Below are 11,883 nucleotides of genomic sequence, written 5' to 3'. Positions count from 1 at the left end.
GGGCCCACCTTCCTCGAAACTTCCTCACAGCTGTAGTGGAGAGCTGTCAAGGACGCGTGTCCGGGTTGCGTGGCGAGTATTGCGTGTCCGACCGTTCGGGTCGGGTCCTCAGTAGGTCGGGTTGACCCGCAAATGGCTTGGGCCAGGCCATAACAGTGCCCTCAACGCGCCGGCAATTAGCCGCACGGGTTGTTGGTGGCGTGTTATCTCTTCGTTCGCGGTCGTCAGGTCGGTTGTCCGTGGAGGGGACGCGCCTCTCGTGTGCGTACCCGTTCGTTGTTGGGACGATCATTCGTCGCCTCGTTCCTCGCACGGAGCATTGAATGCTCATAATGGATTGAAAAACCCTGTATGCAAAGACCATTTTGCCCCCAGGCCTTTCGCGCTCTCTCTACGGCAGTTTTAAACAGTTTCGCATTAGTTTTCTTTTTCCATTCTTGCTTCTCCTAATCACTTTTGCTTCTCCTTTTTCTGCATTCTCCATTATCCAGAAGCTCATTTCAACATTCCTGTGCGTCCCACTCTTTTTCAAGTTTTTTCCATTAATCCAGGTAATCATCGTTCTCTTCCCTCTTCTGCCTCAATGGTTTCATGCATGTTCATTGTATGTGCTTGCTGCTTGTTATTTGATTTTTGTAGAATAGACACCTTTTTTCTATCAAGTAGGGTGTGTTAGGGGGGTTACAATTCTGGAATAACCCTTATTTGGTTTTACCTTTAGGTACGCTTAGTTTGAGTTGTAGGATAGGTGAAGTGTGGTTTTTTGGATTTTTCCGGGCTTCCGACCTCACGGACTAACCGAGCGGTGCCCCTACTGTAGGTATGCCTCGTGTCGTCGCCCGGGCTTCCACCTCCGATGCGGATTACGACTCGTACGCTTGGGTGGTTTTCAATCTCAGGGACTCCCCCAACCAGATGGGTGAGGAGGAGCTCACGAAATTTCGTCAGGCCGAGTACCTGTGTGGGGGTACCGATGAAGAGGCCAATTATGATGTCTATGTTCCTTCTCCTCATGAGCGGTTGTATGAACTCAACTTCAATGCCCCCCGGATTGCCGACTAGATCTGGTTTTATAAGGCTATGTTCACCCAAGTAGGGGTTCGCATCCCTTTCTCTTCCTTTCAGATGGGTCTTCTTAATCGGATCTCGGTGGCGCCATCTCAGCTGCATCCGAACAGTTGGGCTTCAATCTGCTGCTTCGAGATGGTGTGCGAGTACTTGGAGCTGCCGGTGTCTGTTGATGTCTTTCTTTATTTATTTAATCTTACGAACCCTTCCAAGGAGGGGAAAGCGAGGAAGGGGTTTATGTCTTTCCGATCTGCCCAGGGACGGAGGATATTTGGCTTGTTCGAGGACTCCTATCATGGGTTCAAGGACAAGTATTTTAAAGTTCGTCCGGTTAAGGGTCGTCACCCCTTTTGGTTGTCGTTGGAGGGGGAGCGCCTCATCCCGACGTACTAGAGCTTCGGGGTGGGGTCCAACCCTTTTATCAAAGTCACTTACAAAGGGATGTCGGCCGTGGACCAAAAGGTAGCCGATGTACTGTGAGCTGTTTTTGGGAGAAATCAAGTGAATCTCCACCTCCTTATGGGTAGTTGGGATGTCGCCCGAGATTATATTCGTGAGTCGTCTTCGTCGTGTTGTCATTTGCATGATTGTTTGTTTTGCCTTGCTATATTAATTACTAACTTGTTCGTTTCTTGCTTGTAGTGGGGATGTCTGCCGAAGTGACCGATCGCAAGAACTTGTTCAAGACTTTCTTGGAAGAAGATGCTGGGGAAAAGGCCGGGGAGTAGCCAGTGGTGCCTCCCGGGAACGAGGGGGAGCAAGTAATACCCACACCTCCTGACGTCGTCATGTCGGATAAGGATGCCGGTGTGATGCATGATTCCCCTGTTCCCAAGGACGTGGCTAGCACCGGGCACTCATCTTCTGTTCAACAGGCCGAGGATGAGGAGTTGAGGGTTATCCCAACGCCAAAGAGGCAAAGGTCGCATTCTAGCCCGGAAGGGGTCCTCACCGTTATGGAGAGGAACTTTGATGCTGGTGCGTTTATAGACTCCCAACTGCTTCCCGGCACAGAGGAGCATTTCCATGGTACCGACCTCTCGGGGCAAGCGTGGTGGATGTATCGCACTCTCCTTCGCGGTTCGGCCATAGCCCGAAAGGCTGAGTTTGAGTTGTCGGGCATGGCGTCGCTGCGCCGGAAGCTTGAGTCTGCCGCCACGGCCAATAATAAATTCAAGACTCAAGTGGAAACACTCTAAGGGCAGCTGTCCAAGGCGAAGAAGGAGCTTAAAACTACCGAAGAGAAGGCCACTTCTGCTGAGGAAAAGTTGAAGACTACTAATGCTTCTGTGTCTCGCTTGACCGAGCGGGAGATGACCCTAGAAAGCCAGTTGAACGCTGCGCAAAGTCGAGTGGTCGCCTTAGAGAAGGAGCGAGATACGGCCATTGCGGCTGCTAAGTCTGCTCGGGAAGAGGCGGAGGAGTTCAAGAAGAAGCACAAGGAGGTGAGAGAGCAAGGAAAAAATGCGATCTTCATGACCGAAGATGCTCTCAAGGCTCAGGTGAAGATTATTGCTCCCGATTTCGACACGTCGGCAATCGGCATTTTCAAGACCATCAAGGATGGCAAGATCATCGATATGCCGAGGAAGTGATTTCCTGTACCTTATATTTTTATGGGTTTGTTGTAGAACCTTTTTTGAAACTTTGAAACCTTTTGTCGTACTTGACTTTGTTAACCGTTTGGTCGGTTTATGGATACCATTTTCTGCTTATGTTGCTTTCGTTTCTGCTTATTATGTTGATTTCGTTTGTCCGTTTGCTCATTTGTTCGTTTTACCGTTACGCTGGTATTTCGTCGGAGTCGAGTTCTCTCTTTGTTGCGGCCGTTTATTATGGCCTTAACTTGAGGGGCTCCCGGGGTGATCAGTCCCGGGGCCGCGTATTGTTTATCTGGTGCTCCTTGTGAGGAATTCGCTTACACGAGGAGTGGGTTAAGAAAGGTAGATAAAACGCAACATAAAGTTTTGACAAGGACTATTCAATCGGTAATTAAACAAAGTCTATTTTCATAGTAAAGGTGCTATTACAAAATGAACCACTTAGCTTGTTTGGTCGCCATGTATGGGCTAGGAGTAGAATCTTCTCAGGTTGCCCGCATTCCATGTTCTCGGGATTTCCTTGCCGTTGAGCTTTTCTAACTTGTAGGCCCCTTTGCCAATCACCTCTCTAACTCTGTAGAGGCCCTCCCAATTTGCCGCAAGTTTTCCTTCTCCTGGGGTCGGTAGACCGATGTCGTTGCGTCTCAGGACGAGGTCGCCTTGTTCAAATTCTCTTTTGAGCACTTTGGTATTGTAACGCAGGGCCATTCTTTGCTTTAATGCCATTTCTGACAAGTGGGCCATCTCTCTGGCCTCATCCACTAAGTCCTTTTCCACAGCTTCCTCTACTCCCTTTAAGAGTAGTCGTGGGCTTGGTTCACCGATTTTCACAGGTATTACCGCGTCTAGCCTGTATGTTAGTTGGAAGGGGGTTTCCCCCGTGGATGACTGCTCGGTTGTTCGGTAGGACCAGAGGACCGAGGCGAGTTCGTCGGCCCAAGTACCTTTTTTTATTATCCAGCCGCTTCTTGAGTCCTAGTAAGATGATCTTGTTTGCGGACTCGACCTGGCCATTTGTCTGGGGATGTTCTACCGAGGAGAATTTTTGCCTTATGCCCAGGCCGGTGAGGAACTCTGTGAACTTCTTGTCGGTGAACTGGGTCCCATTGTCTGAGATGACGACATCCGGAATGCCAAACCGGGTTATCACCTGTCTCCATATGAACTTTCTACAATTGGATGAGGATATGCTAGCCAGTGGCTCGGCCTCTATCCACTTAGTGTAGTAGTCGATGGCGATGATGAGGTACTTAACTTGTCCTTGACCAACCGGGAAGGGTCCCAAGAGGTCAACTCCCCATTGTGAGAAGGGTCGGGAGGACGTTAAAAGGCTCAGTTCGGAAGCTGGTGCTTTGTGGAAGTTGGCGTTCTCTTGACACTTGACGCATTTTCTGACAAATTCTTTAGAATCCGTCATCATCGATGGCCAATAGTATACAGCTCGTATTAGCTTTCTTGCTAGGGCTTTGACCCATATGTGGTGGCCGCAACATCCTTTATGGACTTCCTTGAGTACGTAATCCGTCTGGTTGGGATGTAGGTATTTCAATAGGGGCTGGCTGAGCCCCTTTCTAAACAGCTGACCCTAGATGATTACGTACTTGGCTGCCTCCCTTCTCAGGGTTTTAGCATCCTTTTCGTCGTCGGGGAGTTTTCCACTTTCTAGGAAGTTAGTGATGTGGTCTAACCAGGAGGGGCTTAGTCTTGACAGGTGTAGGGTAACTGCTGGTTCCTTCATCATGCCTTGAATGAGAGACCGGTTGCCTTCTCCCGGTTTTGTGCTGACCAACTTGGATAGGAGGTCTGCCCGTGTGTTCCTTTCCCTTGGAACGTGTTGGATCGTGACTCCTTGAATGCCTTGCTCAATTCCTTGACTTTTTCTAAATACTTTTGTAATAGCGAGTCTCTGGCTTGGTAGCTTCCGTTTACTTGCGAGGTGACGACCTGTGAATCGCTGCATATCTCCAGCCTTGTCGCTCCGACTTCCTTTGCCAGGGCTAAGCCTCCCAGGAGGGCTTCGTATTTTGCTTGGTTGTTCGAAACGGGGAACTTGAACTTGATCGACTACTCGTATACGACTCCAGCTGGGCTCTCGAGGATGATCCCGGCACCCCCGGACGTTTGGTTGGAGGCCCCGTCAACATGGAGCCTCCACCGTGTGCCCGTCTCTTCGGTTGGATCCCCCGTCACTTCTACCAGGAAGTTTGCCATTGCTTGCGCCTTAATCGCATGCCGAGGTTCGTATCGTATGTCATATTGGGAGAGCTCAATGGACCAAGTCATCATCCTTCCTGCTAAATCGGGTTTTTGGAACACTTGTCGGATTCCTTGGTCCGTTCTAACGACAATCTGGTGGCCTTGGAAGTATTGTTTTAATCTTCGAGAAGAGGTCAGGAGCGCCAGAGCTAGCTTCTCCAGTTTGCTGTATCTCAGTTCTGCCCTTTGTAGGGCTCTACTCACAAAGTAGACTGGTTGTTGAGCCTTTCCTTCCTCTCGTATAAAAACCGTTGCCAGGGCTTCCCCCATTATGGCTAGGTATAGGGATAGCGGCTCTTCGGCCTTGGGCTTTCCGAGCACAGGGGGTGTCACTAGGATTTTTTGAAGTGTCTGAATGCTTCCTCGCATGCAGGAGTCCACTCAAATGCTATTCCTTTTTTCATCAGACTGAAGAAGGGCAGGGCCTTTGCTGCCGAGGCTCCGAGGAATCGGGATAACGAGGTGAGGCGACCTGCCAGTCTCTGAACATCCTTGACACAGCCCGGGCTCTTCATTTGGAGTATTGCTTGGCATTTCTCGGGATTGGCTTCCACTCCCCTCTGGGTTGTCATGAATCCTAGGAACTTTCTAGCTTCCATGGCGAAAGCGCATTTGAGGGGGTTGAGCCTCATGCCATGTTGTCGGAGAGATGCAAATACGCTTCCCAGGTCGCTTAGGAGGTCATCAGGCTGCGTAGTCTTTGCGAGGATGTCGTCCACATAGACTTCCACTGTCTTGCCTATGAGGCTGCCAAATATTTTGTTCATCAGCCTTTGATATGTTGCCCCTACATTTTTCAGGTCGAATGGCATCATCTTGTAGCAATAGGTTCCTCCGGGTGTTATGAATGATGTCTTGTCCTCATCGGGTCGGTGCATCGGTATTTGATTGTAGCCGGAATAGGCGTCCATGAAGCTCAGATACCAGTACCCCGCCGCCGCGTCGATGAGGGCATCTATGTTGGGAAGGGGGAAACAGTCCTTGGGGCATGCCTTGTTGAGGTCAGAATAGTCCACGCACATTCTCCATTTGCCACTGTGCTTTTTTACTAGAACTACATTTGACAGCCAGGTCGAGTAGTCTAGTTCTCGTATAAAGCCTGCTTCTAGGAGGCTGGCCATCTGCCTGGCCACCTCCTCTGCTCTCTCTTGGGACATCTTCCTTCTCCTTTGGGCCACTGGGCGAATGTCCGGCTTGACGGCCAGGTGATGTGACATGACTTGGGGTCTATGCCCGACATATCGGCTGGTGTCCAAGCGAATAGATCTCCATTGGCCATGATCATCTCTACTAGAGGCCTTTTCAACTCATGTGGGAGGTTTCTATTAACAAACGTGAACTTTTCTTCTGTGTCGCTGACCCTGAACTTCTCCAGGTCCCCCTCTGGTTCTAGTCTCGACTTATCGTCGACTCTGGCATCTAGGTCGGCAAGAAACACCCCGGACGCTTCTTTAGACTTCTTCCTCAAGGAGAGGCTGGCGTTGTCGCAAGCGACTGCCGTTTCTAGATCTCCTCTTATGGATCCTACAGATCCGTCATCAGCAACAAACTTCATAACCAGCAGCCTCGTGTTGATTACCGTCTCTACATCGTTAATCATTTTCCTCCCCAGGATGATGTTGTAGGCAGTGGAGTCCCGTAGAACCATGAACTCGGCCATTATTGACCTCCGTCCTTGTCCCTGTCCCACGGAGATCGGCAGAGATATTACCCCGTCTGGCTTGATGAAGTGGTCGCCTAACCCTATGACACCGTGCTGGTGGGTCGTTAGGTCAGCGTCCCGTAATCCCAGCGCATCAAACACGTTGCGGAATATAATGTTCGAGTCTGCCCCCGTGTCTACAAGGATTCGTTTGACGAGACCGGTTCCCACCCTGGCCGTGATGACCATGGGTGGGCTTTCGGGGGCTTCGTCGAACCACTAATCTTCTGGGCCGAAAGAGATGGTTGGAGACCTCTTGGAACTTCGTGTCGACGAGGAGGAGACTGCCAGGACTCTGGAGTCTTTCTTGTGCGCTGATCTCGACTTTGGCACTGTGTTTTTGGCGGTCACCACGTTTCTTATGGTGAGGCCATGATCATTGTTCTCTGGCTCTTGTCGCCGTTTCACCGATCGGGCCTTGCTCTCGTCGTCATGGTCACGATGTCGCCTCCTCGGCTCTCTTATAAGGTTTGAAAATTCAGTCAGCTTTCCGTCCCTTATCGCCTGTTCTAGTGCATCCTTCAGGTCAAAGCAGTCCTATGTTTGGTGTCCATAGCCCTTGTGGTAGTCGCAGTAGAGGCTCTTGTTTCCCCCGGTGCGGTCCTTGAGTGGTCAGGGCTTCGACAAGATTTCTTTCTCGGCTATTTGCTGATAAACTTCCATAATAGGGAGGGTGAGTGGGGTGTAGTTGGTGAATTTTCCTACCCGGGGGAATGATCTGGATGCCTTGCTCGGGCCTCTGTCTCTGACTTGCTCCTTCTGCCTTTCTCCGTTACCGTGTTGCCTGGGTTGATTGTAGGAGGGCTGCCGTTTGTTGGCAGCCACAACTCGGCTAACTTCCTCATCGTTTATGTACTCTTTGGCTACGGTTTGGATCTCGTGCATAGTCCAGACCGGCCTTGTGGTGAGGTGTTTTCTGAAGTCCTCGTTAAGGAGACCGTTTGTCAGACAAAGGCTGGCCACCGAGTCGGTTAAGCCGTCGATCTCCAAGCACTCGTCGTTGAACCGGTCCAGGTATTTCCTGGTCGTCTCCCCGGGGCCTCTGGGTTACCCCGAATAGGTTGATCGGGTGCTTTGCCTTTGCTATCCGGGTTGTGAATTGAGCTAAGAAGGCATGGCTGATGTCTGAAAACCTATAGATGGACCCCTGTGGGGGCCGTTAAACCACCAAATCGCGGGTCCTGCCAGGGTGAACGGGAAGGCGCGACATCGGACCTCCTCTCCTACTCCTTCTAAGTTCATCCTGGCCTCGAAGGCCGTCAGATGTTCCAGGGGGTCTTGTGTCCCATCATACCTCATGTCCGTCGGCTTGTCAAAATGCTTTGGCAGCCGGACCTCGAGGACGGAATGGTGGAACGGGGTTGCACCCATTATTACAGGTTGTCGCTTCTCTCGGACCTACCTTCGTCCCTTTCGCGTTCTTCTTCGTTAGCTCGTGTTCTTCTATTTCGGGAGTATATGAGGGGGTCACGTCGTCTCCTCGGGCGCTTGCTCTCCTCCTGACTTCTTCTAGTCTCATATACCGGGGTGGACGCACGCCGGGAGTGGCTTCTTTGGGAGGTCCTTTCCCGACTCTCGGGAGAAGGGGAATAGTTTGGGTCAGAGGTGTTCTGGGTACGTTCCTGTTCCGCCAGGTGACGCTCCAGATTCTACACCCTGTGGCGCAGCTCTTGCATTATTCGGGCGCTGTCGCTGCCGGTTCCCTAGAAGGGGCGCCCTTCAGCAGCTCGTACGGTCGTCCCGGCCCGTCGTGGGGGATGGGGGATCTTGCTCTTCCTCTGGATGAAGCCACGGAGGCAACCCCCTGGGATTAGCCCTGCCGTCGAGCTCTGTCGCACCAGTTGCGATGTCCATCTAGGCGGTCCCCACAGACGGCGCCAATGTACGGTTAGTCGGTTACTGGACGGTTCGAGAGGGGGATTTGAGATGGTGGAAACGCCTTGATCGGTGTGACTGTGCGGGAGGTGATCAGCCGTGAAGACGAGGTCTTGACGTGGAGAGAAAAGGGGAGGGGTGTCACTTGCAAAGACACTCCGACGCCCTAGTCAATTAGTGTGCAGGCAAAAGGTGGGTAGGTGGTATGTGACGTACCTTTGGGGAAGGGCAGGTCCTTCCCCATTTATACCGTGTCAGAGGTGGGCCCTGCAAGGACGGTCCCACCTTCCTCAAAGCTTCCTCACAGCTGTAGTGGAGAGCTATCAAGGATGCGTGTCCAGGTTGCGTGGCAAGTATTGCGTGTCCGACCGTTCGAGTCCGGTCCTCAGTGGGTCGGATTGACTCGCAAATGGTCTAGACCAGACCGTAACAGGTTGCATACAAGAAATTCAGGCCAAGTTGAAGAGAACTATATTAAGAAAAACTAAATTTTAAACAAAAAAGTGAGAAATTAAACACTTGTCATAAATGATGGATCAAACTATTTTACCTCCATCGCTATAATGTAAAAAAAGAAAATGTAATACCTTTCGATTTTATCATCTCCAATGTAGATAGGAAGCATATCATCATTATCATTTAAATCTGCAAACAAAGCAATATAATTTAACCCTCTAATAATAATGTACAATTATCTTACAACACACATAAATTAAAGCAGAGGTTGTTATCAATCAATACCAAGAGAGTCAAGTAAAAATTCAACCGCTTTCCCTTTGTTCTAGTCAATCAATGGACGAACCTCTAAACCTTCAATTTAAAACCTTGTTAAAGAGCAATCATCATCATGATCTGGTGGGAGAACTTACAAATTACACACTTGTTCACACAAAACATGCAAATATAGATAAAAATTAAATAAAACCTGAAGGGAAAAGAAAGTTGTGGAAATAAGTGGGGCATTCTCATGTGGTTTGGTAGTGGGATACTCTTTCTTGAACTCGTTCTCTAAAACCTAAGGATTTTAGAATTTTAGAGATAAGTATAGCAGTTGGAATATCTGAATTCAATTAAATTAAAAATACAGTTGAAAAACATAGAAAAATGAATCGCAATTCAAGAAAGAAAGGAACAGATTTTATCGTTTAAAATTCTTGTATCTTCATTCTTAATTGCTTTTCCCACAATCAGTGAACTACATTCCACAACTATAGTAGTCTTTGACTACAGTGATATACATTGCTCAAGATTCATAATGTGTTTGGGATTAGATGAATCTTCAATAAGAGGCTGATAGAAGAGTTTATATGCTTCTATCACTTTAAGATACCACATTGCCTCCCGATCAGGCCATGATGAAAGATCAACAATCTTATGAACCTGTTATTATATTATAGTTCATTACTACATTTTGCTCCTAATTCCTTAATTAACCATTAGAGCATCTTCAACGGGAAAAAAATTGGAGCTCAGATACTGTTGTATCAGAGAGAAAGAAGAATTTACGTGTTGGAGTGAGAAGAAAATGAGTTCTTATTCTAATTTCGAGAAGAATAGGGACTCCTGTTATCCAATCAACACTTGCCATTTGGCAAATTAGTTAAACCCTCTGAAGGAGGATTGAGAGCAACGAATTATAACTTGCTATTTGACAAGTTATTATTTAAATAAATAATTATATTAAAATAAATAATTATATTAAATAATTAAATAATAATTAATTTAGTAATAATTATAATAATTAATTATATTAAATAATAATTAAATCGTAATTAATTTATTAATAATTATAATAATTAATTAGATTAAATAATTAAATTTTTATTTAATTAATGATTTATATTAATCATTTATGTCATAATTAATATTGAATATTATTTATATTAGTATATTAATGGTAATAATTATACTATGGAATACTATTTAGCAGATGGTATTTATCCTGAATGGGCCATATTTGTCAAATCAATCTCAAAGCCACAAGGGGAGAAACGCAAGTTATATGCACAATGCCAAGAAGGGCAAAGAAAAGATGTGGAGCGAGTAATCGGAGTGTTGCAAGCACGCTTTGCAATTATACGTGGTCCAGCTCGCTTTTGGGAAAAGAAGAAGCTTGCCAACTTAATGAGAGTTCGTATTATATTGCATAGAAATTTGGAGGCACAAGTGGGCCAGCTGAGTAAGAAAATCACTGAAACTCCTCCTAGTACTCTCCCAAGCAATACAGAAGAGAATCCAAAAAGAGAGTGCAAGACCATTGATATAATCACAATGGCCGAATCCAAAGAGGAAGGGGAGGACGTGAATCCCAATGAGGAAGACCTCATGGGACGTCTCCCAGACAAGAAAAGAGTTCCCTATTGAGGACCTAAAGGAATCTGAGGCTCATATAGAGACCATAGAGATTCCATTAAACCTCCTTCTACCATTCATGAGCTCTGAGAACTATTCTTCCTCTGAAGAGGATGAAGATGTAAGTGAAGAGCAAGTTGCTCAATATCTAGGTGCCATCATGAAGCTGAATGCCAAGTTGTTTGGTAATGAGACTTGGGAAGGTGAACCTCCCTTGCTTATTAGTGAACTAGATACATGGGTTCAACAAACTCTACCTCAAAAGAAACAAGATCCTGGTAAATTCTTAATACCTTGTACCATAGGCACCATGACCTTTGAGAAGGCTTTGTGTGACCTGGGATCGGGTATAAATCTTATGCCACTCTCTGTAATGAAGAAGCTGAAAATCTTTGCGATACAGGCCGCCACATTCTCATTAGAGATGGCAAACAAGTCAATAAGACAAGCTTATGGATTGGTAGAGGACGTGTTAGTGAAGGTTAAAGGCCTTTACATCCCTACTGATTTCATAATCTTAGACACTAGGAAGGATGAGAATGAATCCATTATTCTTGGAAGACCCTTCCTAGCCACAGCAGGAGCTGTGATTGATGTTGACAGAGGAGAATTAGTCCTTCAATTGAATGGAGACTACCTTGTGTTTAAAGTTCAAGGATCTTCCTCTGCAACCATGGAAAGGAAGCATGAAAAGCTTCTCTAAATATAGAGTCAAACAAAGCCCCCACAATCAAACTCTAAGTTTGGTGTTGGGAGGCCACAACCAAACTTTAAGCTTGGTGTTGAACCCCCACATTCAAACTCTAAGTTTGGTGTTGGGAGGTCCCAACAATGCTCTGTACATCTGTGAAGCTCCATGAGAGCTCACTGTCAAGCTATTAACATTAAAGAAGCACTTATTGGGAGGCAACCCAATTTTTATTTATCTATATTTTTTGTTCTTTTATGCTTTATTAGGTTCATGATCATGTGGAGTCACAAAACAATCGCTAAAATTAAAAACAGAATCAAAAATAGCAGAAGAAACAG

The sequence above is a fragment of the Arachis duranensis genome, chromosome 3 (genome assembly GCF_000817695.3).
Source record: "Arachis duranensis cultivar V14167 chromosome 3, aradu.V14167.gnm2.J7QH, whole genome shotgun sequence".
Lineage (NCBI taxonomy): Eukaryota > Viridiplantae > Streptophyta > Magnoliopsida > Fabales > Fabaceae > Arachis > Arachis duranensis.
Note: the sequence above shows the minus strand (reverse complement) of the source record.